This window comes from Mustela putorius, unplaced genomic scaffold (assembly GCF_011764305.1).
Source record: "Mustela putorius furo isolate JIRA1106 unplaced genomic scaffold, ASM1176430v1.1 tig00003834_pilon_pilon_pilon, whole genome shotgun sequence".
Taxonomy (NCBI): Eukaryota; Metazoa; Chordata; class Mammalia; order Carnivora; family Mustelidae; genus Mustela; species Mustela putorius.
In genome coordinates this window covers 24,747,412-24,759,922 of record NW_025421987.1, presented here as the reverse complement: position 1 = coordinate 24,759,922, position 12,511 = coordinate 24,747,412, and the positions used below count along the sequence as shown (strand labels likewise).

At 34.8% G+C, this 12,511-nt stretch overlaps 1 pseudogene; it reads right to left on the bottom strand.

Annotated features, from left to right (window-relative positions):
• Positions 1-10,683: 10,683 nt before the first annotated feature.
• LOC101688166 lies at positions 10,684-11,625 on the bottom strand (annotated as a pseudogene).
• Between the last annotated feature and the right edge of the window lie 886 nt (positions 11,626-12,511).

Sequence of the window (12,511 nt, the reverse complement as noted above, 5' to 3'; positions counted from 1 at the left end):
ATCCACCTTCTCTGTTGAGAGAGGAATTCTGAAAATATAAGATTCTAATTTAGAGTGTATATAACTTTCCTTCTAACTTTTTCTTTTTACAACAAATAGAGGAGCTTCTTCAAACTTCCCTTAGTATCTCTGGATGAAGGCACACAAACCTCTAGGGGATAGTCATTCCCCTAACATGTCATTTTTACAATCTCAATTCTGAAAATCAGCATTCCTGTGAATATTTTTGTAATTGCAAGAAGAATGCTTACAATTGAAAAAGTTTGTCTTCATGAATTCATGTATGAATAGTGTATAAATCTTGCATACCCATATTTGTACATTGTTGACAAAGTATTTCATTGTCAATTTTTGTATTAAAGATTCTTAAAATAAATTTACCATCAATTATCATATATACACATTTTTGTAACTGAGCACAAAGATTTAATATACTCTTCTGGTGGAGTGAATGGCTGAAAATAGCATTCAAGAAATATTAAATTTACATCTTGGGAATTGTAGGGAGATCACAAAGTTTAAGTATAGGACTTTCATCCTTAAAGAAAATTACTTTGGCTATCCAAGAAAGTAAATATCTGTATATTTTCACCTCTTTCATCACCTTCTCTAGGATTAGATCCATTTCCATAAAAACTGATTTTGTCATCCCATCATTCCTGTTGATATTTCCCAGATATATAAATCCTCTTCTTCTTTATGTAAAGAATAGTTTACATATAATGTTACTTAAGAAAGTTTTAACTAAATGCGCCAGACCACACTGATTTTTACTCCCTGCATTCTCAAGCATATACTATATATGCAGCCAGAATTGCTTGTGTGTAATATACATGGCTTTTTCCCTATATGCATGCACAGTTTTGTTATTAGAACTGTAGACATTTGAGTTTAGTTATGACTTAGAGTTGTTTGTGTTATAGAGGAAAAAGGTACTGATTCCAGTCCTAGCTTCAATCACCTGAGATAGGTGAACTTGTCAGTATACTACCACTGATCCTTAATGATCTCTTTGCTTTCTGCAAATTATGACTGCTAATTTTGAACAAGAGCCTACAATGGAAATTCTTGGAAATCAATCATTAAAAAAGTTTTATATCATTTTCTTATCTGAATTGACGCATCCACTATTTTCCTGCTTCCTAAGAAACTTATATAAGATTTTCTGATGTATATCACAGTAGTTTGAAATCCAGTAAAAATAAGCTTGCCTGTATATTTTAGTTTTATACTACTTAGAAAAAGAAAAAAAAATCTTAACATGATTTTTGAGATGGGGCTCCTGGGTGGCTCAGATGGTTAAGTGTCCCCCTTTAGATCAGGTCATGATCTCCAGGTCCTCCAGTTGAGCCCCATGTCTGGCTCCCAGCTCAGCAGGGAGTCTGCTTCTTCCTCTCTCCCCCTCTCCCCCAGCTTGAGCTTTCTGTGTCTGCCCCTCTCTCTATCAAAAGAATAAATTTTTTAAAAATTTAAATATGATTTTCAAAGACAAATTTTGTTTTACCTCAAAGGCTATTTTCTATGATGACATAGGGATCCATTAGGATATTTTGACCAATGTGTATAATTATGTAAATTCTCCGTTCAAAATGGGTTTATTTTTCCATAATGAAAACATCAAAATATAGGCACAGGTAGAATGTTTTATTTTCTTGTTTTAAAGTACTAAAGATAAGCCATTTAATTATTCAGCTATGTTAGAATTAACTTTCAATATACTTGTCTGAATTATTTAACAGAATTAAGCTGCACTCTTACCTGTATGTTTTGAAGATATACCTTATAATCAGAAAAGGTCAGCATGAACTGAGTTTAAATCTCATGCTAATTTGCCATAGCCTTCAGTTGTGAGAAGAGCTAAAAAAGTGAGAAGTTGAAATCTCAGAACTAATTCAGATAAATCAATACTTATGGATGCTAATAGCAAAAGTAAAAATAAATTTGAGTACTTCCTTTACCTGAGTGCACTGAGAAGAGTCTTACAACATCAGATTGCTTTTTTTAATGGTGGTATGTCTTGTAGAATTTCAGGATATAAATTATGCTCTCAAAAACATTTGGGATTAAAAATGAAAATCTAGGTGACTACTAAGAAGTCAGTGTCAATAATTACATTCCTTACAAATGCAAAGTTAAACTTTCCCATCAAATGCTATGGGACTTCCCTATGATGATGTCAGTGTATTTCTATGGGGAGATTCAGCTCCCAAAACATATTAACTCTGTGACACAAATTAAAGATGACCTGTGAGACAATGAGGTTAAAGTAAATGACCTTCACTAAAGTCACTAAGTCATTTGATGATCACTTTGCTGATTCTTATGTAACTGACATCATGTTTAGAATGGTGTTCATTATCCTGTGTATAAAATGTAAAATAAGCCAAAGAGTCTTGGGTCAGTTTAGACAGTTACTGGAGAGATTAATATGGTTTATAAAAGATAATTAGCTTTTAGAGAGGAGAACAAAGGTGTGGGAGGTTTAGCTAGGCTCATCAACTCCTTCACTCTGAGTTGAATTTGTTCCATGTATTGCAAAACCCTCGTGGAGACTTTGTTATCACCCTTTAGCCACCCATATGATTTACTGAGTTGTGCTCTGTTCTTTTCAGTTCTCCCCAGTTACATTATCCTTCTTACCTTGCTTTCCCCCTTCACTCCATTATTCATATAAATATACTGTATCATTAATAAAATTTAATTAATATAAATACCATATATAGAATATATATAACATAGACAACATAGAGTTGCCTCTAACCATCACTTGTTGCCAGCTGCTACAATTAGCTATAGGGATTTCTGTTATGTTCATTCCTACATTTCTAACACCACGAAAGATGATACTTTGTGGTTGTGTAAACAATATTTGTTGGATGACTAAAAAAATGAAGTCTACTGCTCAGGAACTTGCAATGCTCTCTTTTTAGAGTTCAAACCAAATCCATTTTTTAAGGATTTTTTTTGTTTTTGTTTTTGTTTTAGATTTTACTTATTTATTTGAGAGAGAGAATGGGGGGGAGGAGCAGAGGAAATAGAAAGAGAGAGAGAAGCTGACTCCCTGCTGAGCAGAGAGATGGACATGGGGCCCTGGGGCTTGGTTCCAGGACTTCAGGATCATAACCTGAGTCGAAGGCAGAAGCTTATCTGACTGAGCCATGCAGACACTCCCAAATCCATGAGAACTTTTCTAGGTCTTTTAAATAGATTTGATTTTTTTTTCTTTTCCTGATTTACATGATACTTAACTGATTATTCCCACCAAGAGTGTAAGAGGGTTCCCTTTCTCCATATCCTCTCCAAAACTTATTGTTTACTGCCCCAGAAATGAACCTTCAACTCTATATGGTCAAGTGGCTAGCTCTTGATTTTGGCTCAGGTCATGATCTCACAGCCCTGGGATTGAGTGCCATGTCAGGCTCCACACTCTGCAAGGAGTCAGATTGAGGATTCTCTCTCTCCCTCAGTCCCTCTCCCTACTCAATCTCTCTCTCTCTCACACACTTTCTCTCTCTCTCTTTCTCAGGAATAAAAAAACAAAACAAAACAAAAAAAAAAAACAGAAGTTGCTACAGTTGATGTCAAAGAAGTCATTGCCTGTGTTCTCCTTGAGGATTTTGATGGTTTCCTGTTTCACATTTGGGGCTGCTACCTATTTTGAATTTTTTTGTGGGTATGCTATATAAAAATGGTCCAGTTTCATTTTTCTACATGTTGCTGTCCAGTTTTCCTGAAAACTCTTGTTGAAGAGACTGTCTTGTTTCCATTACAATTCTTTCTTGTTTTGTTGAAGATAAGTTAACCATATAGTTTTGGATCCATTTCTGTGTTCCCTATTCTGTTCCATTGATCTATGTGTCCATTCTTGGAACAGTACCATACTAACTTGATCACTACTGCTCTGTAATATAGCTTGAAGTCCAGAATCATGATGCCTACAGCATTGCTTTTCTTTTTCAAGACTGCTTTGGCTTTTTGGGGTCTTTTTGTGGTTCCATACAAATTTTATAATTGTTTGTTTTAGTTCTGTGAAAAATGCTACTGGTACTTTCATAGGGATTGCCTTAAATGAGTTGATTGTTTTGCGTGGTAAAGACAATTTAACAATATTTGTTTATCCAGTCCATGAGCATGTAATGTTTTTTTCATTTCCTTATGTTATCTTCAATTTCTTTCAGAAGTGTTTAAAGGTTTTCAGAGTACACTGTACCTCTTTGGTTAGGGTTGCTCTTAGGCATCCTATGGTTTGATGCAGTTAAAAATGGCATTTGTTTCTTTACTTATACTGCTGCTGCTTAATTATAATTTTATAGAAATGCAACATATTTCCGTATGTAGATTTTGCATTCTGTGACTTTGCTGAATTCATATACCGATTCTAGCCATTTTTTTGATGGAGTCTTATGGGTTCTCTACACAGAGTATCTTGTTGTCTGCAAAGAGTGAGTGCCTGACTTCTTCCCTGCTGGTTCGGAAGCCTTTTATTTCTTTTTGTTGTCTAATCATTGACACTAGGACTTCCAGTACCATGTTAAACAATAGTGGTGAGATTGGACATCCTTGTTTTCCTCTTGACTTTAGAGGAAAAGTTCTCAGTTTTTCCCCAGTGAGGATGATTTTATCTTGGGTTGTTCATATATGGCCTTTATGATATTGAGGCATATTCCCTATATCCCTACTTTGCTGAAAGTTTCTATTGAGAAAGGATGCTGTACCTTATCCAAAGCTTTTTCTGCATCTATTGAGAGGATTTTATGGTTCTTGTCCTTTCTTTTATTAATGTGGTGTATCATGTTGATTGATTCATAAATATTGAGCCACCCTTGTAACCCAGAAATAAATCCCATTTGATTGTGGCAAATGATCTGTTTAATCTCCTGTTGGATTCGATTTGCTATTATATTGTTGAGAATTGTTTACACCCATGTTCACTAGGGATAGTGATCTGTAATTCTCCATTTTAGTGGTGTCTTTGGTTTTGGGATCAAGGTAATGCTGCCCTTATAGAATGAGTTCCAAAGTTTTCCTTGCATTTCTGTTTCTGGAATAGCAGGAGAAGAATAGGTATTAACTCTTCTTTAAGTATTTGGTAGAATTCCCCTGTAAAGCCTTCTTCCCCAGGCTTTTGTGTGCTGGGAGATTTTTGATTACTGATACAATTTCTTTCCTGGTTATTGGCCTGTTCTGGTTTTCTATTTCTTCTGGTTTTGGTTTTGGTATTTATATGCTTCTAGAGATGTATCCATGTCTTCCAAATTGCTCAATTTCTTGGCATATAATTTTCAATAATATCTCTTAATTGTTTGTATTTCTGTAGTGTTGGTTGTGATTCCTCATCTCTCATTAGTGATTTTATTTACTAGGGTCCTTTCTCTTTTCTTTTTGTTAAGTCTGGCTAGAGGATTATCAATTTTATTAATTTTTTTCATGGAATCATCTCCTGGTTTCATTGATCGGTTCTACTAGGTTGTTTCATTTTGATATCATTTATTTCTGCTCACATCTTTATGATATCCTTCTTCCACTGGCTTTAGGCTTCATTGGTGGTTCTTTTTCCAGCATCTTTAGGTTTAGGATTAGGTTGTGTATTTGAGACTTTTCTTGCTTCCTGATGTAGGCATGCATTGCTATATACGTACCTTTTATGACCTCTTTTTCTGCTTCCAAAAGGTTTTGGATCATCGTGTTTTCGTTTTTCATGGTTTCAATGCACTTTTTAACTTATTCTTTTTTTTTCTTGGTTGATGCATTCATTCTTTAGTAGGATGTTCTTTATCCTCCATTTATTTGTGGCCTGTCCAAATTTTTTCTTGAGATTGACTTCAAGTTTCATAGCTGTCAATAGGCATGGTATGACCACAGTCTTTTTGTAGTTATTGAGCCTGATATGGGACCTAGTATGTAATCTATTATGGGGAATGCCCCTTGTGTACTTAGAAAGAACATGTATTCCGCTGTTTTAGAATGAAATGTTCTGAATATATCTGGTAAGTTGATCTTGTTCACTGTGTCATTTAATGCCATTGTTTCCTTAATGATTTTCTACTTAGATGATCTGCCCATTCCTGTAAGTGGGGTGTTAAAACCCCCTACTATTATTAGTACCAATGAATTCCTTTATGTTTGTCAATAACTGTGTTATACACTTGGGTGCTTCCAAATTTGAGGCATAAATATTTGCATTTGTTAGATCTTCTTGTTGGATAGATCCCTTTATTTGGATGCAGTCACCTTCTTCATCTCTTTTTACAGTCTTTGTTTTAAAATCTAGTTTTCCTGGTAAAGTATGGCTATTCTAGCTTTCTTTAGTCATCCTTTTGTGTTCTAAATATTTCCCCATCCCCTCACTGTCAATCTGCAGGTATCTTTAGGTCTAAAATGAATCTCTTGTAGGCAACATATGGATGTGTCTCTTTAAATTTATTCTGATACCTTGGTCTACGTTTTTTGTTTTATTCAAATTCAAGTTAGTTAACATGTAATGTATTATTAATTGGGGGGGTAGAATTTAGTGATTCATCAGTTGCATATAACACCCAGGGCTAATTACATCAAATGCCCTTCTTAATGTCCTTGACCTATTTACCCTATCCCCCTGGTAACACCCCCTTCTCCAGGAAATCCTCTGTTTGTTATCAGTAGTAAAAGTCTCTTATGGTCTGTCTCCCTCTCTGTTTTTATTTTATTTTATTTTTCCTTCCCTTCCCCTATGTTGGAATTAGAGTGTATTATGCTAAGCAAAATAAGTCAGAGAAAGACAAAGTATGATTTCACTCATGTGGGATTTAAGAAACAAAACTTATCTCTTTTGATTGGCGCATTTAGTCCATTTACATTGAGAGTAATTATTGATAGAAATTTTCTGCCATTTCATTACTTTTTTTTTTTTTTTTTTGGTCATTGTTTTTGGAGATTTTCTTTTCCGGACTAGCCTTTGTTGCTTTTGGTTTTTCTCTTCCCCTCACAGTTCCCTTTAATATTCCTTGCAGGGTTGCTTTAGTGATCATGAGCTCCTTTAATTTTGTTACTTTCAGTTCTGAATGATAGCCTTGCTAGATAAAGCATTCTTGCCTCCATATTTTTCCCATTCAGTAGAGTGAATACATCCTACCACTCTCTTCTGGCTTGTCAAGTTTCTGTGGAGACATCTGCTGCTAACCTTATTTCTCTTCCCTTTTAAGTTAAAGACTTCTTTTGTCTTGCTGCTTTTAGGATTTTTTTCTTTATATTTTGCAAATTTAACTGGTATGTGCTGGTGTTGGCCTGTTTTTGTTGATGTTGTGGGGGGTCTATATGTCCCCTGGACTTGAATGTCTGTTTTCTTCCCTTGATTGTGGAAGTTTTCAGGTAGAATTTGCTCAAATAACACTTGGATGGGAGGGGGGTGGGAGGTTGGGTGACCTGCTGGTGGTATTATGGAGGGCAAGTATTGCATGAGGCACTGGGTATGTTGCATAAACAATGAATTCTGGAACACTGAAAAGAAATTTTTTAAAAAGACTACTTGAGGGAAAAAAAAAAAGAAAATCATAAGTAACATTGGGGTACATATGGCCCTTCTTCTCAGTAAATCTGTATCTTTGTACAAACCATGAGAGATTGTGGACTCTAAGAAGCTGGGGGTTTTGAAGGGTAGAGGATTAGGGGGATGTTGAGCCTGGTGGTGGGTATTAAGGATCGCATGTATTGCATGGAGCACTGGGTATGGTGTATAAGCAATGAACCTGGAACACAAAATATAAAATTCTAAAAAATAAAATTACATAAGTAAAAAAAACAAAAGGAAAATGCATTTGTAGTACGGTATGTAGTTATTGAAAAAATCCACATATAAGTGGAACTCTGCAATTCAAACCTGTGTTGTTCAAGACTGAACTGTACAGCAGTTCTACATAAATATTGGCTGAGGTCTGATCTTGGTGGGGAGATGTGTCATCAGTTCCCTGCCACTTCTGACCTCACCTGAAGGAGGACAGAATGGGCTCTGGTGGCCAAAGAGAAAACAGGTTCTGCCAGTTGTAAATCTGAAAGATTTCCATGAGGGAATATATGTACTTTGTTTTCTTCTTTTTTTCTTCTGGAACTCCTACGATATAATGTTATTATGCTTTATGGAGTCACTGAAGTCTCTAAATTTACTTTTGTGATCCAGGACTTCTCTTTTCCTCTTCTGTGAAGTTGTGTGATTTTCCATAATTTAACTCTACACGGCTTATCTTCCTCTGCTTCTTCCAAAAAATGTAGATAATTTAAGAAAAAAAATCAGCACAATGGAAATGTAATATAACAATAAGAATTAAACCACGGACCTATGCAATAACATGGATTCTCTAGTGAAAAGTAGTAACAATGTCTGGACTCTGCTGTATTCACTCCCTTTCCCTGGACTTGAAGGTATCGCTCAGACAAAAAAACACATAGCAGTTGATCTAGTCTAATCTTGTGATCAGAAACTCCAGGAATACATATTAATATTTGTTTTAAATGTTTTCCTGTTTTGTATCTTTAAACAAACACCTAATTGAAGAGCTTCTCCCTGAGGTTGTGCTGTATTCTGTCCCTGGGGCTAATTCTCATAATAAGAAGAATATGAATGATTCACTTTAGGTGTATGATACTCGTGACTGTCCTGGAAGAAGTTCAAGAAGGTGAACTGGCATGTCGCACGCATTCCAGGCCTAGTAATCACCCAAGACTCACTACGGTATGAGAATGAGTGATGCATTTTCACTTTATTTGAAATATTTGTGCTGTCAGTTTCATTTTCAATTTACATGTTTTGTAAATAGTTATTTACTAACTCATGGGTTTTAGCCACTGTGCTAAACACTGCAAAAGATTGGAAGAGTACTAGGACTTCTAAAGTGTAATCTAAGGAAGTTCATAAGCTAAAAATAAGTATTACCTAAGAGCATTAGTGACCTAAAAGAATAAAGGAAATATACAATGCCTCAAACAATACCTCTTTGAGTTAATCTGGAAATACATCAAGGAAGCTGTAACATTTAAGACAGATCTTAAAGATAGGATCCATTTCAATTATAAGTGAAGGTGGGTGCAATTCAGAAAGGATTCTTTGTAGAAAGGCCTATATCAACAAAATAGTGTACCTAAGAACAAAGAATCCAGAAGAATTTCAGTAACTCATATCAGTATAACACAGACTCCATAGGCGTGTTTTAGGAGACTTCAGAATGAAATCAAGGTTTTGGGGGGATGAATCTCAAGTAATGCCAGGGAGAACAAGTGTATATGTCCACAAACATACACAGATATTAAAGTTGTGCATAAAAAGACTTTAGGACTGAAGTCACTAACACTAGAGCAATTATAACTGCAAAAATTGGTTAAAACTAGTCAACACAAGAGCATCAAAGTGACTCAGTCAGTTGGGTTTCTGACTCTTGATCTCACCTGAGATTTTGATCTCAGGGTCATTAGATCAGGCCCTGTGTTGGGTCCCACACTAGGTGTGGAGCCTACTTTAAGACAACAACAACAGCAACAACAATAGTGGCATCTGTCTGGCTCAGTTGGTTAAGCTCATTTGGGTCTTCCATTGGCTCAGATCATGATCCCAGAGTCCTGGAATATAGCCCTGCATTGGGCTCCCTGCTGAGTGGAGGGTCCACTTCTCCCTTTGTCCATCTCCCCCACTTCTGTGTGATCTCTCTTCCTCAAATAAATAAGTAAAATCTTTAAAATTTGTATAATAACTTATAACTTATATTATATTATAATTAATATTAATATAATTAATATTAATTGTAATATTATTTTTATATATTTATATATAATATTAATTATAATATAATTAATTATAACTTGTATATAACTTATAATTTGTATTATAACTTATAATAATTTGTATAATAACAACAACATACTAATCAACACATAGCTAATATATAATTTGCCAGGAATATATACAATCTATATAATATGTATGTAGGTATCTTTGTATATCATTCATTTTGTATACATACATATAAATAAAATATGCATATGCATATAGAGTTCGAGTTATATATGACATATATAATAATCTGGTAGATATGACAATCCATAAAAAGTTGCCAAAGTGGGATATTATTTAGTCAATCTTTTGGAAGAAAGAATATTAACAGGATGTAGAAATAACAGGATTACAGCAAATGGCAGAAAGAGCAGTCTTAGTGTGAAGAGCTTAATTATAACAGTAGAATGGTGTAGCTAATCAGTGGTGAGAGAGGAAGGGTAAAGGTGAACCTGAAAAATGATCGCTAGTTATACTTTTTGGTCTCTGTTCACTCAAATACAACCCTGACTCCAATGTGGAATGAATGTAATGTGAATCTTTGGGGTACACAGCTGTGTGGTTGTCAGATATATCATATTCAAATTCTTTTTTAGAGTAATTACCCTATTTCAATGCTTAATGCATTTATGAAGCCACATTGAAACATGCAAGCATGTGAAATATTTTGTTTCCTTATAAATTATTTTTGTGTCATGAACACTTGATTAAAATTCCCTCTATCTTTGACTTCATATACATATATTTGTTTTGTAATCTCCCCTTAAATCATTTAAACATTAGGACAATTACAACTGCAAAAAATGAACACTAATCAACACCTAGCAAGTATGTAATCTGTACAGTTTGTCATTCTAGTAAAACGAGTACAGATAATAATGTGAATTCTAAGAAGTTCTCTTCAATATTTTCCTCAATGAATCTATGACTTCCTTATTTCTTAAACGGTTGATAATTGGATTTAACAAGGGAATTATGATAGTGTAAAATAAAGAGTCCATCATATCTTGGTCTTCTGATTGTGTAGATATGAGGTGCACATACATGAAGACAAGAGCCCCATAGTATAAGGAGACAGATAAGAGATGGGCTCCACAGGTAGAAAAGGTTTTCTTTATGCCTTGTAGAGACTTCTTTTTTAAGACTGTAGAGAGAACTAGTTTGTAGGAGACAATAACTATCAGAATGGTGAACATCTGCATTGACCCAGCAAAAATAAATACTATCAGATACTTGATAGAAGGGTCGATGCAAGAAATCTTAAGCAGTGGTATAATGTCACAGTAAAAGTGATGCACTATGATGGAATTGCAGAAGGTGAATCTGAATAAGAAAGAACTATGAATTATGGCATGAAGAAAGCCACCTAAAAGTGACAAAACTAACAAGCGGATACACAGTGTATTTGACATAATCACTGGATAATGTTGCAAACGGCCAAATAGCAATCATATGCCATTTTTGCCAGCAGAAAGCATTCTACTGTTATACTCACTGCAAAGGAAAAAAAATTGTATCATGCATTCTGAAAGAGATATCATTTTGGTCTTGGCAAAAATGTTGGGCAGCATCTTGGGGGATTCTGTGGATGATACCCAAGCATCCACAAATGCCAAACTCCCAAGAAATAAGTACATGGGGATGTGAATCTGAGAGCCATTCCATATAAGAGCATTTAGGCCAAGGTTCCCCACAATGGTGAGAAGATAGATAACCAAGAGCATTAGGAACAAGGGGATTTGCCACTGTGGTTCATATGTGAATCCTGTGAGAATCAAATCTGTCAGCAATGTTGCATTTCCAAGTCCTTTTCCATTTTCTTTTTCCATATCCTCATGGAGTATTGCCTGAAATGACATTTAGGAAATTGGAAAAAAGTCACTCAATTTATAACATGAAAATATGGAAAGGAGAGTTGAAATAAAATTATGCACATCAAAATATCATCTCAATTTTGTGTATTGCCTCTCTGTTGATTGGAATCTATTTTGAGGGCTTTGAAATGAGTGCAATTATTTCAATTTTTAAAATGTGCAGCAATGAACAGAATTGGAAAAATGAAAGACATTGTAGTACATCCTAAACTTATGGGATAGGATCTGAATAATTTAGAAATTTTATGTTTGGGATGTGGGTGGAGGGTATAGGGAAAAGGATCTTGAAGGGTCTCAGTAATACAATGAGTTAAATGGCATGTGGAGGATCATGAACATTATTCATTAGGGAATAAGCAAGGACTGAAACTAAGAGAAAAGAACAGTAAATTCTTTTTAAAGTGAATATATGGAGGTGTAGAAAATAGTCTGCAAAGAGTTTGAAATTCAGGTCAGGAATACTTGTAAAAACGTTACTATATTCAGTGTTCTCAAAACAGAACCTATAGTAAAACATCAAATGTATATTTTGAATTAAATGTCTAGATCACACATTCTGAGGAAAGTTTTATGAAAAATATATATTTGAGGTTTTACTGTAGACATTGATTTAGTGAGTCAAGTATTAAAGCTAAGAATCTGTGTTCTATTTGAACTATAGGTGACACAAACACATGTGACATGGATAATCTATATTTGAAATGACACTGAGATTGGTGGGAAGATGAAGAGACAGATGGAAAGTTTTCAGAAGGTAGAGGCAGTGCCTCTGACATTGCAGGGTTAGTCAGTGAAGAATGGAATCTTCACTTGGCATCACTTGGCAACTTTCATAGATTCT